Source organism: Myiozetetes cayanensis, unplaced genomic scaffold (genome assembly GCF_022539395.1).
Source record: "Myiozetetes cayanensis isolate MyiCay16 unplaced genomic scaffold, myiCay2020 scf7, whole genome shotgun sequence".
Lineage (NCBI taxonomy): Eukaryota > Metazoa > Chordata > Aves > Passeriformes > Tyrannidae > Myiozetetes > Myiozetetes cayanensis.
In genome coordinates, this window is record NW_026087964.1 from 10,676,170 (window position 1) to 10,689,878 (window position 13,709).

Consider the following 13,709-nt stretch of genomic DNA (forward strand, 5'->3'; position numbering starts at 1 on the left):
ATTAAACCCACTGAATGACAATGAAAGCCAAATCTAGGACTCTGGAAAGGACTTCTGTACAGGAATGCTGGCAGAAACACATTTCAAGTAAAGATAGGTTTCATCTTCTAAGTGCTTTATTTGAATTGATTGTGTCACACCCACAGAGGAGAAAGCACTTTACCTTTCAAGTTATCAGTGGCAATGCTCATAAGTTAAAGACCCAGACTGAAATATACTTCCATCCCTATTGACTCATGTAGCTGTTCCTTACGACATGTTATATGACAATGTTCTGAATATTACATTCAGTGCTGCCAAATTGGAATAAATTCACCCACATTGTTAATCTTTACTGTAAGTTTTGAACAGCTTTCTCTTGGTGAGATTCTCCTTTCATGGTTTTTTGTTTTTGTTTTCCAGAGCTCTGCAATATTCTTAATTTCTTTCTGCAAACAACAGGAAATAATTACCTTCTAGCATTGCTATTTTATTCACTGAAAACTGACACTTCCTTCTGTTTTAGCATCAGTTCATTGTCATGCTTTAATTAACCTGGCATGATGATCTCAGTACAGCCCCAAATAAAATTAACATCAAACACTCATATGGAATTGTTCTATGAAATAGCTTCGGTGATGAACATATACCATATGGTAGTCTTTAAAAATAAAACCTGCCAAGGAGCGTATTTAATGTGACTATCCTGGCATTCTCATAAGGACTGTAAAAATTGAAAATAATTCTAAGCACTGCTCACTTCAGAGGATCACAAAATATTTTATACAAACTATCTATCTTTCTAAAATCAGCTCACCTACCACTTAGAGCAGCCATTTCTGCAGTGAAATGCAGCAGCTCTTGCAGTAAAGCATAGCAAATTGGAACAGCAATTTTAGGGCAGGTAATGAAGACAAATTGTGTATCTTGTTTAAACTGCAGGGGCAGAAGGTAATTACCTAAATTTGGAGCCAGCTGGGATACCAGACCTAACACCTCTCTTGCAAGAAAGTGTCAGTCAAGATTTTATAGCTCGGTAACATTAAACAACACATGAGCAAAACCTGGTATTTAACATCAATTGGGTAAATAATTTGGATTCTGGGGGAGAAGAGTTCCTACTCACATTTATGTGTGCAATAAAATCAGTCATGTCTTTACTGTACCACATTGCTGGTTAGATGAGAATTTAGAATTGATTTTATGGGTATAATCTAAAGTCCACTGAAATCAGTAGAAAAACATTGACTAGCTTTGGATCAGGTCTTCTGTCAGCTCTGGTTTGTTAGAGAGGAGAATTGCACTCTGGTTTATTACCTTCTTGCAGTTTTATATTGAAATATGGGAATGGTAGATTTGCAAGAGCAACACAGCTAATCAAGGCAGGAATTTTTTCTTTAATGATACTCATTGTACTTTCCCAGCATCTTGCTGCACCAGGTGCTTGGCTGGACTATTCAAAGAGTTTTTGTGGCTGCTCCTAACTAATGTCCAACTTACAATGGTTTACACCCTTTCAAAACTCAGTAAAGAGAGAGGAAAGTGGTTCATCCTATGTAGGGTCTGAATTACCCTCTGGAGTTGCTCCTTTGTAATGACGAAGGAGCCACAATCACTCACTGTCCTAAATCAGCAGTTCAGTGCAGTTAACTGCCAGTCCTCAGATCTGTCAGCAGTATCATGCAGTACATTGATCAATCAAAGGCTGGACTCGATGATCTTGGAGGTCTTCTGTAACCTAAATGATTCTGTGAAAAGAGATCATTCACTTCACCTTACTTTACAATATAAGAAACTTGCGTCATCTAACTTACCAGTTTTGCTTGCATTGTCAAACCCTGTAGTAGCATTACAACTACTGCTGACAGTTTATCATCAAATATTTCACACATCTATTCTGATTAAAACATGAGCACAATGACCTTCTTCCTTTCTGAAAAATGTTCTCTCCTTTTTAGCTTTTTCTTAAAAATACACTTACCTGCAGGGAGAAAAAAGAAAAAAGAGCTTAACCATTGCAAAACTAGCTTTTGTAGCATGGTATTGTCCCCTTAAAGGAGATTCATGTTTATCTCAGTCATAAATCACTGGAGTCACCTACTTTAGCATTCTTCCATTTACCCAAAGCATATTTTCTAACAAATATTTTTAACTGGTGCAGCCAAGTTCCTTGCTGGATTTGAATAACAAAAACAGGAGCAAAATTTGGTGGTAATTTATGATTATTTTCCATCTTAATTCACCTCTGAATATAACCGAAGGAAAAAAGCCTGGTAAAAAAAATCATCTCAACTAATAGCTTTAACAATTGCAATTGTTCTCCTAAAGGAGAATATCAAGTCAGTAAGGGGGAAAAAAACTCCTTGTGTTCCCTGAGGTTAGCCTCATTAAAGTTGCTTTCCTGATTATTCAGGATTTCTGTAAGTACTTTCAACTTAAACATTTGAAGATCCCTGTACCTGTCAAAAGTCTGAAAGCTTTCCTGATGCTCACCCCTGTGGAGAACTTAAATGTTTTCCTTCTTTTCAAATTCAAATGGTATTTCATAGCCAGACAGGATTCACCTTTAGCCATTCCCTTCTTTTATTTTAAAATCCAAGGTACATAGACTGACACATACATCTTCACGGAGCCTCACTAAAAACCATTGGGCTATGCTGATGTGGCGTTTCACTCGCAAGGAATTGGATCAGAATTGATCCATTGCTGTCTGTAACTGCTCTCATTTATATGCCACAGGTAATGCCAGAGTACATAACTTTTTGCCCTCCTGTTCTAAATGCCATCTCCTTAAGCCTGATTACACTAAGATTGTTGGTCTGGTTCTGCCTCTACATGAACATAAGTATAAAGCAAAGAAGATCACCCCTCTGAGGACAGTATCTGGCTTTTACATTTACTAGAGCAGCTGATATTGACGTTAATTCATTCCCCACCTTAGCAAAGATTTTAGTAATTTAAGTAGATACATACATATTTTCAAAGGATAGAGCAAGTAGAATCATCTGGCAGGAGGATAACAATGGCATCGAGCTGCAAAAAAATTAGGGTTTGGGTTTTAGCTTAATTTTATTTTACTTTTAAATAAATGACTGTACTTTCAACCCTTGATAAGGTCCAGTATGGAATGTGGCTACATTCTAAGCCTAACTTTTAAGGGATTGTCCACACTTTGCCACTTCTAAACAATATTACAAGTTTGGATCTAAATCTCAGCCACAGACAAGTTTGAAAGTGGACAGATTTGATTTAGTTAAGCATGCCCATAGTCTTTACCAAGTGGGACTTGAGCCTCAGCCTCTTTTGAGGAATAGAAAGAGGCAACTTCCTTTCTTAAGTAAATTTGGGATCTTGAATATTTAATGTTTATGAAAGACTTGAAATGTACTTTTTCAGAATTTAGTGGTAGAAGAAGAAAGGATCAGGTGTAGTGAAGATGCCTGGGGATTGTATCTGTCCTACAATGATAAATACATTCCAGTTAAGATGATGTGGGCCTTGCTCTTTTGCCTCATGATTCCCAAGAATCCCAGAAAGCACTGGGTCATGTACGAGTCTAGTCAACATCGATTCTCCCTTGTCCATTTCTCTTGACCCAAGCAGCAGGCCTGTGAGGCAAACTAGAGCTTTTCAACATTTTGGTTGAAATCTATAGGTCAGATGTTTGAGCAACGAACCTGCTGCAGCTTTTAAACACACCTTTACTGTGCACTGTTGTCTCAATAAATATAAATATTTCATTCCCAGTGTAGGTGAAGTACTTCATACTTTCTTGTATTTTTGTAGTAGATAAATGAAGAGGAAAAAAGCCCAAATATATGGTGGCAAAGAACAGAGAGTGTAGCTAAGCAGGCTTGCTAAAGGAAAATCTGAAACGAACAGCCTGAAGTACAAACACAGCCTGTATCTGAGCAGGAAAGGGACAGATACAGTCATAAAGAAAACGAAATTAAAGTTCTTTCATCCTTGTTCTTTACCTAACTATATCTAATCATGCTTTGGTTTGTTTTACAGAATGACAAATTAATTCCATGTTATTTCAAGTGCTGGCTTTTTGCCATTTTTATATTTATTTCACAAGAACTTGTATCTGTGACTAGAAATATAGTTACCCAGTTGGGGCTTATTTTTAACTAGCTCTAGAGTGATAATGAATATGCTAACATATTCTAAGACTCCTAGTTTTGATTTTCAGCTTTAGAATAAGTATAACTAAAAAAAAATCATATAGACCTGCTAACACTGCATTGAAACTGATGTAATTTGATAGAAATTGCATCTGGCATAATAAAAATTGAAACTTTGAGCAAGATGGTTGGTGAGTTAGAGGTTGGCATACACTGATGTAAATTAGGACTGTCATAGTCCAGCCTTATTGGTGGTGAGTTGGTTCTGGCAGAAGTGTCCCTGCAGGCATCCATTCAGGGGTCAAAGCAGTAGATTAGGCTAAACACAGTCCTGCTTCAATAGCATTGGTTTAGCACCTCTGGGACTGCCATGCCAAATGTATCTTCAAAAGAGTATCCTCTGAAAAGTTCAAAGAATGGTCCAGGAAAACTTCTAACAGAACTTTTGAATTGCAAAGGGAGAAACATAGCATATTAGTGATGCCTGAAAGGAAGTTTCTACATAGGTTTTCTATATGTTTGTCAAAAGGACCTTTTAAACATGTGCTCCACAAGGGCCCAGGAACCCTGGCCCTCAGGTGAACTTAACACACCCTCAACCTCACAAAGCCCAGCCACCACAGCTGCAAGCCATAGTGTGACCTTCTGGGGAGTTTTCCGAGGAGTCTGCTGGTGACGAAGGAGCTGGAGCCTGAAGTGCTGGTCCCTCCTCCCAGGTCTGCTTCTGGGCAGAGCAGTAAGGGGCACTGGAAAATGAAGTTTTCAATGGCCTGCTCCTGTGTGGAAGTCTTATGAACTCACAGAAAAACACTCCAACAAAAGCTGTCATCCTTAGAGAACTGTGCCTGCCTGGTCACGGTTTGCTTTTTGCACAAGAGAACTGTGTTCATGTATTGCAAGTAACTCTGAAACTGTGTAAACATCAACAAGCAGTGTATTTGTCCTTGGGGATTTTTAACAACTAAGTGTTTTTTAAATGGTTGTGATTTTTCTGACTTATCAAATATTTAAATTGGTTGATAAAATTTTTTTGCATGTTTCCTTTTATAGATAGACATCTAGAGAAAAAAGAAACCTCTCTTCCCTTCCGTGAGGCTTCTGAAAATTATATCCCAGTTTATAAAAGACTAATGGTCTCCAGTTCTCTCAGAGGAAGGCCAAATAGCGGGTTCAGCTGCATAAATACCTATTATGCATATTAATCATAGTAATATAAAAACAATGTATCATTGAACATTTAAAATATTATGGTTCTATATTACACACATAAAAATAAACATACATGTTTATCTATGTTATATTATAAAATTAATCATCTACATTTGCACATTAATTATATTATTATTATTAATATATGGTATTAATGTGAAATAAATAATAGGCAGATATTATCTGTACAAAGCAGGCAAATATAAATCTCTTTGCTGGTTAGAAAATCAGACTTTTTCCATAAAAATATATTTGGTTAAGAAAAATTCAGACAAGGAGATGAGCCCACAGGGAACAGAGATGAAACACAGTCAAAATATAACTCCAGTGATAAACAGCAGCAGCCCATCAGAATTGAAATATTTTCATTTTCTAACCAAACATTTTATCTGCAGACTTTATTTGTTTTCTGACCAGCTCCTTACCAACACACACACACACACACGCTCTTTTCTGGAATAAACAGGAAATTGTTACATAAAACAACTTAACAGCATTCTAAACTTTCCTCTGAAAATCGGGTTAAATGACATTGCATAGCAATCTTAATGCATCAGATATGAGTGAGGAACCCATGGGGTGGTGCAGGCTTACTGAGAGGGAATGACCCTGTGTTTTTAGTCTTCCATTTTGTAATTAGTCATGGAAAACACAGAGACCAGAAGAAGGAGGAGGACAGCCTCTTGGACTGGGCATATTGAGGAATATTGGTTGTGTAAGGAAAAGACTCTTATTTGAAGTGTTTCTCCACATGGGTCTTTTGAATGAATAACAGTGTTTAAAAGCCCCATATCCACTCCAAGTGCAAAAGATAATTAGTGTTAAATATCGCTTCTTTAAACTGCCAGTGATTAAACACCATCAATGACAAGGAAATAAGAGGCCTCTATCCCAGTCAAACACAAGTGTAAGTTCTATGTTCTTTAACTAAGAAGACTGTGGAAACATACAGGGCTGTTCCCCATCTGCTTGGAAAAAAACTCCATGTCTTTATATGTGACAATATCACAAAGTAAAAATTCACTGCTATCACGTAAGCCCTTTAAATGCATTGTCAGCTTTTAAAATTTAAGACAAAACAACAGACACAAATCATTGCAAAGTTGAAATTGCCATGCAGCATTTTCAGTTTCATTTATATGTAAACAAAACATTAAGTTTATTCCAGTGACATGTATATGCTATAATTTAGAAAACATTTTTATAAAATCTTTTAATAAATTTCCAGTCAATTAAATATTCAAACCATATGGAGGTTGGCGAAGTATTTAGATACCATTTTTCTATGCAGCATAACAGAAAATAAAAGAAAAATTCTGAAGGAGGAAAGGACTGCCAAAGAATTTATTTAAACATCAGTCTGCAGGAGGGCAGGATCTTTAGTGTTTATATTAGAAGGTTGTTTATTGAACTGTAAGAAAGCTGTAACTAAAACGATAATGCAGTGCTTTCCCTCAACCTGAATGGAAATTAAATGTTGTATTGAAGCATCTCTGAATAAAGAAGAAATTATGTTGGAACTTTATTGCACGCCTAATAAACCAGCTACTGAAGAATTTAATTTATTTATATTGGTGAGATAGGCTCAAGACAGTCCTTAGCAAGCAGTAACAGTTCTGCATCAGTAACCCTCAGGACAAGAGGTTATAGGTGCATAGCAGCCAGGACAGACCATAAGGAAGCTTTGTGTGATCCCACACATACTCTTGCATATGGTCAAAGTAGTGTCTTTACAGGTGGATTGACTGCTGTCTGCACACAAGCCTTTTTGGAGTGCTTTGATGGATCCCCGGCTTTCCCAAGAAAATTGTGTTCCTTGGAAGAGGTGGATTATCTGTGCATGTGAAGAAGGTGCCGGTGCTATCAACCACTGTTGGCTGATAATTCCAAGCTGTTATGCTGATTGTTTATGCAGCAACTCACCACAGAGTGCTTGCTGGCCAAAGGCCCTCAGTACTCAGGGGGTCTTTGGGGCACACTGGGGGTCATGAGGATTTCTGGGTGTACGGTGGATACTGATAAAAGTTTTGATACTGCTGCAGAAGGTGCAAAAAAATACAAGGTGGCGCTGGCTCACTACCTGAATCGACTTTCTATGTGGGACCTATCAGAAAGAAGAGAGATGTGTGGTAGCCTTACATCTGAAAAGCTTTCTATACAGTTTCCTGCCAGCTCTGTTCTTAGAAAATATTTTCCCATCTTTTTTAATACTTTTTTCATATGGAATGCATTACTGGGCCCCATGTGTGATCTTTAAATCTGTCAGTTCATAATCTTGATAATTCAGAATAACAGCTTATCACAAGTTATGGAAGAATTAAACCTAAAAATTCTGCTGCTCTTACACCAACTTGTCAATGCAAATGGAATGATGGATTTCTGTGCAGTTCCTTGATACAACCTTAAATACATAAAATTGGTATCAATTATCTCTGTTTGACACCATCATATTAATCTTCTTACTGAGTACAGAAATAGGCCATCCTAGACAAGTTATACCTTTGTACTCCTTTCAAGTATGTGTATTGTGCAAGAGATTTCATTAACATTATCATGCCCCTTCAGCCCACTTCTCAATAACTCAATACCACCCAATTACTGACATAAAAGACTGTCACTTTATTTACAACTCAGGAGTCTCTGGAAAGGCAGTATTAGTTGTGCATAATGGAAACAATCTCAGGTCTAAATTAATAGGAATGTTGAGCTGACCTTGTGGACATACAATTCTCTCTAACTATTCATATACCTGTATTTCACCATTAAAGAGTCTAATTACTCCTTTATTTTTTTCTCTTTTTGAGACATAAAACTTTCAGGCTCACTGAGTATAAAAAGTAACATCGTTCACAGGCCTAACAATATTCTTTGTAAAGGTTTCTCCGCCATTCCATTAATTTGAGGAGATCTGCCCCATTTCCTTTGAAATGTCAAAGGAAAATTAAATGAAAAGCCCTCTAAATTCCCATTTACAAAATGTCCATTTACTTCATAGTTTGTCTATGGCATACACTTGCTTGATATGTAGAGTAAGTCTCTCAGAGGGCACAAGCAGCTGAATGAATTTCATTTTTAGCCTTTTCAGATCAATAGGTAATGTGTTTGGATTGAAAAAGCCAGTGCTGTGACATAACCATGGAGTTGCCCGGAAAGGAAAAAAAATAAAGGAAACTTGTATCTCTGGATGGTTCAGAGAGAACAACAGATAACACTGATAAATGGGAGAATATGTTAAAAAAAGAAATTCTGAATGAATACAAAATTTCATAGAGTGCTCTTTTAAAGGTAGAAATAATTCTAGCAATACTCAGCACACTGACAGATTTGATTATGAGTTGCTGAAAACTCTATATGAAAGATCATATTTCACCTCTTGACCTAAAATACCTTTATTAATCCAAGAGAACCGCTATCTCCATAATCACTTGTTCCATTTCTTTCTTATCTCCAGTCTAAACTACTAAACTTTCTTTGTCTTTTCCTTTATCCTGTCACCTCTAGTTCTTTCTGTAACTTATGGAGAAAAACCAATGATGACATAATAATTCAACAGGTTGTAGGTTTGGGGTTGTTCCTGTCTTAGTTTTCTTCTCCCCTCTCCCAAGATCATGCCTTGTGTTACAGTCAAAGACACAAAAATTATACAAACTCTACCATCCCAGTTGAGTCCAGGGCATGCTTAGTTTCTCTTCACTTTCCAGCAGATCTAACAGTGGCTCATTTCTATTTTGAGTCTTAATGTTTAATAATCCACTTCATAATCAGATAACTTAAACACTTGAGTGAATATGCTCTGGTTTGCTCATAATTCTGGTATCCAGTGAGATATTTCACATCCATTCCAAATAGAATTTCCCAACTTTTTCCTTAGTTTTGTGATAACGCATGTGGAAGCCTTGGTATATTGTCATTTCAGGTGGTCTTCTTTACTAAAACCCCAATTAAGAAACATTCCCTTGGTTTTTTTTTTTTCCTCTGCTGTTTTGCCCACCATAGGGAACTGCATCCTCTCGCCTGTCTATTGAAATCAGATTCCTCCTGTTCATTACTTTCGTATTCTTATAACTCACTAAATCTTGTGTTTTGATTCAAACCTGAGTAAAGCAAATGATTAGGTGAACTTAAGAATATATAACCATCTCATATTCTTCTTTGTTTTGATGTAGGAAAAGAAAGAAAATTGGTCTTAACTAATGAGAGATTAACTAATTTGTAACACAGTGCAAATGGTGTGTGGTCTACATACCTGATAAAACTCATATGTTTCTAGGCTAGAGATTGTGTTCCCTTTTCAGCTGTCTTTTTTTTTTTTTTTTTTACCTTAACTGGAGTTGTGTTCTTTATGCTTCATCAGCTTTACACTTAAGTTGCTAGTAACAAGCATCTTCCCTTTAAATAGTGTCCTAGATGATTCAGGCATTTGCCAATAAAAGTCAAATAAATCAAAAGGAATCACCCTGAAAAAAAAAAAAAAGGTAGCTCGAGTAAAACCAGTGAGCAAGCATCTTGTCTGATGATTGAAATGAAGATGGGGACTCTCCTGCAGTCTGTAAAAGGAAAGGCTATTGTAGTGACCAGTGACTACTTATAAGACACCAACTGGTGTTCAGAAGGGTCTCTGGTATTTACCACTCTGCTGAATTCCTATTTTTATGGCAGAATCTCCTTTCACTCTTTTCTCAATGCACAAGGCAGTTAATACAGGCCAGTCAGGCCCTGGAGCCTTCCTAAAGTTTATCTTCAGCACAGGTTAACTGAATTTAATTTCACTTACCTCTCTCCCCCAGGGAAACGGGTACCAGAACACAGAAAGACTGGCGAAAAATTGGAAGATCGATGATGGGGCCAAGCCAAGAATTTCTCTTTCTCATGAGAGGTCCATAACTGAGGCTGTAAGAAGCTCTCCCCACCCTCTAGGACTGGCCACACACTACTGTTTAGCAGTAAAGCTAGTTGGGCTCAGTATGTAGAAGACTCAAATCATTGCCCTGTAGTGACCCATGATCCATGTGGGAATGCAGGTGACCTGATAATTTTCTGCATCTATAACCTTATTCCACGGAGCACGCAAGAATATGGTTTTCCCAGATTTTATATCAAATCCATGGTCTAACCCAGAAGAACTGTTTGGCTTAGTGTGCTGGTGCATAGGGAAGATGTGATGTCTTATGATGAAGGTCAGATAAATAATCTAAGGGTCCTTTTGGCCTCAGCCTTTATGAGTCTATTATATCACATTCTTCACCATCATAGACCTAAAATATGTGAGTGCCCTACCATTGATAGATGTACTGAATGTTTTTATAACCTTGCACAAAGTATTTTGATTGCAGACAATTTGTGATTTTATTCCCTGTTAGTTCTGTTTCCATCAAATCGACTTTGGTTTGACAAAATAGCTCTATTTATGTTGAAGGTCACCCCTTCATAAGCAGTGATTAGTGGAATCTTTTCTACAGTTAATCCTTCAAAGACCTTTATTTACTATTTTCTTGACTTTGCATCATCAAAACTATTTATTAGTTTGATCATTTAAAAGCACAGAACCGAATCCTGCTGTCCATAACGCAGAAAGCTGTTGCTTAAAAGACTGAGCTCTTTTAGAACTTCAGAATGTGGTACTCAGATTACTTCTTTCTCAGTAACCATTAAATCCATAACTGTTTTCTTATCAAATGGTAATCTGCATAGAAAAGGGAAATCATCTTGCTCTAGCTACTTTTAGTTCACACCTAAAAAATTTAAATGTAAAAAATGTTATTAACTTTATTGTTGATTGCTCTTGCATAACAAATATAGTTGTATTGACTTTTGTCTTTCCAGTTCATTGCAGCACGATCACCATATCTGTCAATGCAGCAGGTTTTAATACTGGATAAACAAAGTATAGAGGGGTTAATCTCAGTATTTATGTAATACCTAATAAGACATTCAGCAAAGAATCCGTAGAACAAGAAAGCTCTTTTTTATTCACTTAATAAAGGGATGCCTAAAAATATGTCCTTACAGTGTTGCTTGGGTATTGACAATTCAAAGATAATGCATGACGTGATAATAACAAGAACATGGTCTGTGTTTACATGTGATTTGAAAGTGATTCTAATTTATTTTAAATGATTTTAAGGATTAAAATTACTCCTCTGCCCTTGCTGAATGTTGTGACTAACTGCAAGGATTTTGCTGCCCTAGCCAGGCCACCTACATCAAGGGTTATGTTCCTGGGGTAAAGGCAGCCAACCTCTTATATGGCACCAATGGTGGGAAGGGATTCCTGTGGGAGCAGATATCAGGAAGCAATAGCTCAGCAACTGTGCATCAGCACTAAAGCTGTTCCCATTCCCTGTGCCTCTGCAACAAGCACTGCCAGAGATGGAAGTACAGCTTAATGAACCCCAGTTTAGTCCTGGCCTCTTCTGGGACAAAATCCCCAAATCCATCTCCTAATGCTGGCCCTGAGATAATGCCACAAGCCATTCCACTGATGTGTGAAATAATTGATTACTTTCACTTAAAAATATATATAGCTCTGCTTATTACCTTACAGATCATTTAGATATGCAAATTACCAAGATTTTAGTGCTAGAAATTCAATGGAAGGACTAAAACCACTATATTGTGATAAAATTTAGTATTTAAAATAGCTTCATAAAATGAACTTCATCTGAGAAGTGTTTCTTGCACTTTAATGTGCAATTTTAATTATTTCATTCTGAATTAGCAGAACTTTTTAAAGGCATCTAATTGTTATTTAGAACAAAGTGAGGTGGTGGTGTCTCTGAACATTCTTAAGCACATTCAGCTTGGTATTATAGTCCTTCCCCAGATGAACTGAAGATGCTTTACAACTGCTAGTTCCTTACAGATGGCTGAACACAGAAGTGAATGCTTAGCTATTCAGAACTGCAGATTTTACTTACCCAATAGAAGTGAAAAATCACAGCAGCAGATGACAACACCTGCAGACCCACTGTATCTTCCTTATAAAAACTGTTCTCACATAGTTTCAGCAAAAGAAAAATGTGAGTTACACTTCACCTTTAGCAGCCCTTTAGTTTTTCTCTTTGTAAATGTAAACATGATTAATATTGTGTAAAACAATTACTTTCAATGACTGTATGAAAAACAGGAGTTGCCTGTTTTTTTTGGCTTTGTCGTTGTTGTGGTTTTGGTTTTTTTTCTTTTTTTTCCAGAAGGTACAAATCCAGAGCTTAGATCCCTGTGTTATTACTTAACAAGTAAGGAGTGGGGTGTAGGGCGGTGAGTGATGTGCAGGATGAACCTCCCTGAGGTTCCGCCGAGACACAGTCTAAGACTTCAGCCACTTGTTTCAACACATCCCTAAACAGGGACAGACTTCAATTGCTCAGAGATTTGTCCATTTAAGTCCTCAGTATCTGCAAGAATCTCTTCGTAAACAGAACCAGCATGAGACCAATGCTGCGTTTCTATTTCTCATATGCATTCACTGCAGTTCTCCTGCAAACAGGCACACAAAAAGTGACAACTAGAGGCTGGGGATTGCTGGAGCTGAATGAAATGGGCAAGAGAAGTGGCTGGTATAAATGCTAGAGCAAAGAAAGCCTGCTTCTGGTGTGAAGGTTGTGTCAGCGGAGAGCATCATGTGACAGCACAGCAGTGCTCAGGAATAGCCTTCACATTTCTCCTCTCTGAGCTCCCTGCCTTCTGTCTATGCTGTGCTGGTTTCTCCATGAGCATGGAGCTCATTTTCCTTGACACTTTGGCCAATACTCTGGTGTCCTAATCAGAAATGAGAGACCTTTATGCACCAATACACCTACTGCACACCTGTGTGCAGTTTTGAGTGCCACTAAATAAGAACAATATAATGCTCTTGGAGAGCATCCAAAAAAAGGCCACAGAGGTCGTGAAGAGTCTGGGGGGGAGCCATACAAGGAACAGCTGAGGTCACTGGGCTTGTTCAGCCTGGAGAAGAGGAGACTGTGGGGAGACCTCACAGCAGTCTACAAGTTCCTCAGAGGGAGAAGCGGTGGGTCAGGCACCAATCTCTTCTCTCTGGACCAGCGATAGGACCTGAAGAAATGACATGGAGCTGTGCCCGGGAAGATTTAGGTTGGATATTAGGAAATATCTTCACCTAGCCACAGAGCCACAAGCTCAAACAGGAGTTTTACTTTTAAAAATATACAAGGCTTCAGAAGTTCATCCACCAAACTTTTGCAGAGCCTTCAGTTCTTTAATACTTTGAGACAGCTAAAATGCTAAACACATTTTCTCAGGAAATACTTTTACTGATGTAATATGGGAGAAAAAAAAAATCTTAGCAAAAGTTTAAAAGGGTAACATACAACCAAATCAAAGCATTCCACAATTTAGCACACGCTAACCCACACAAATTCACAAAATCAACCCACT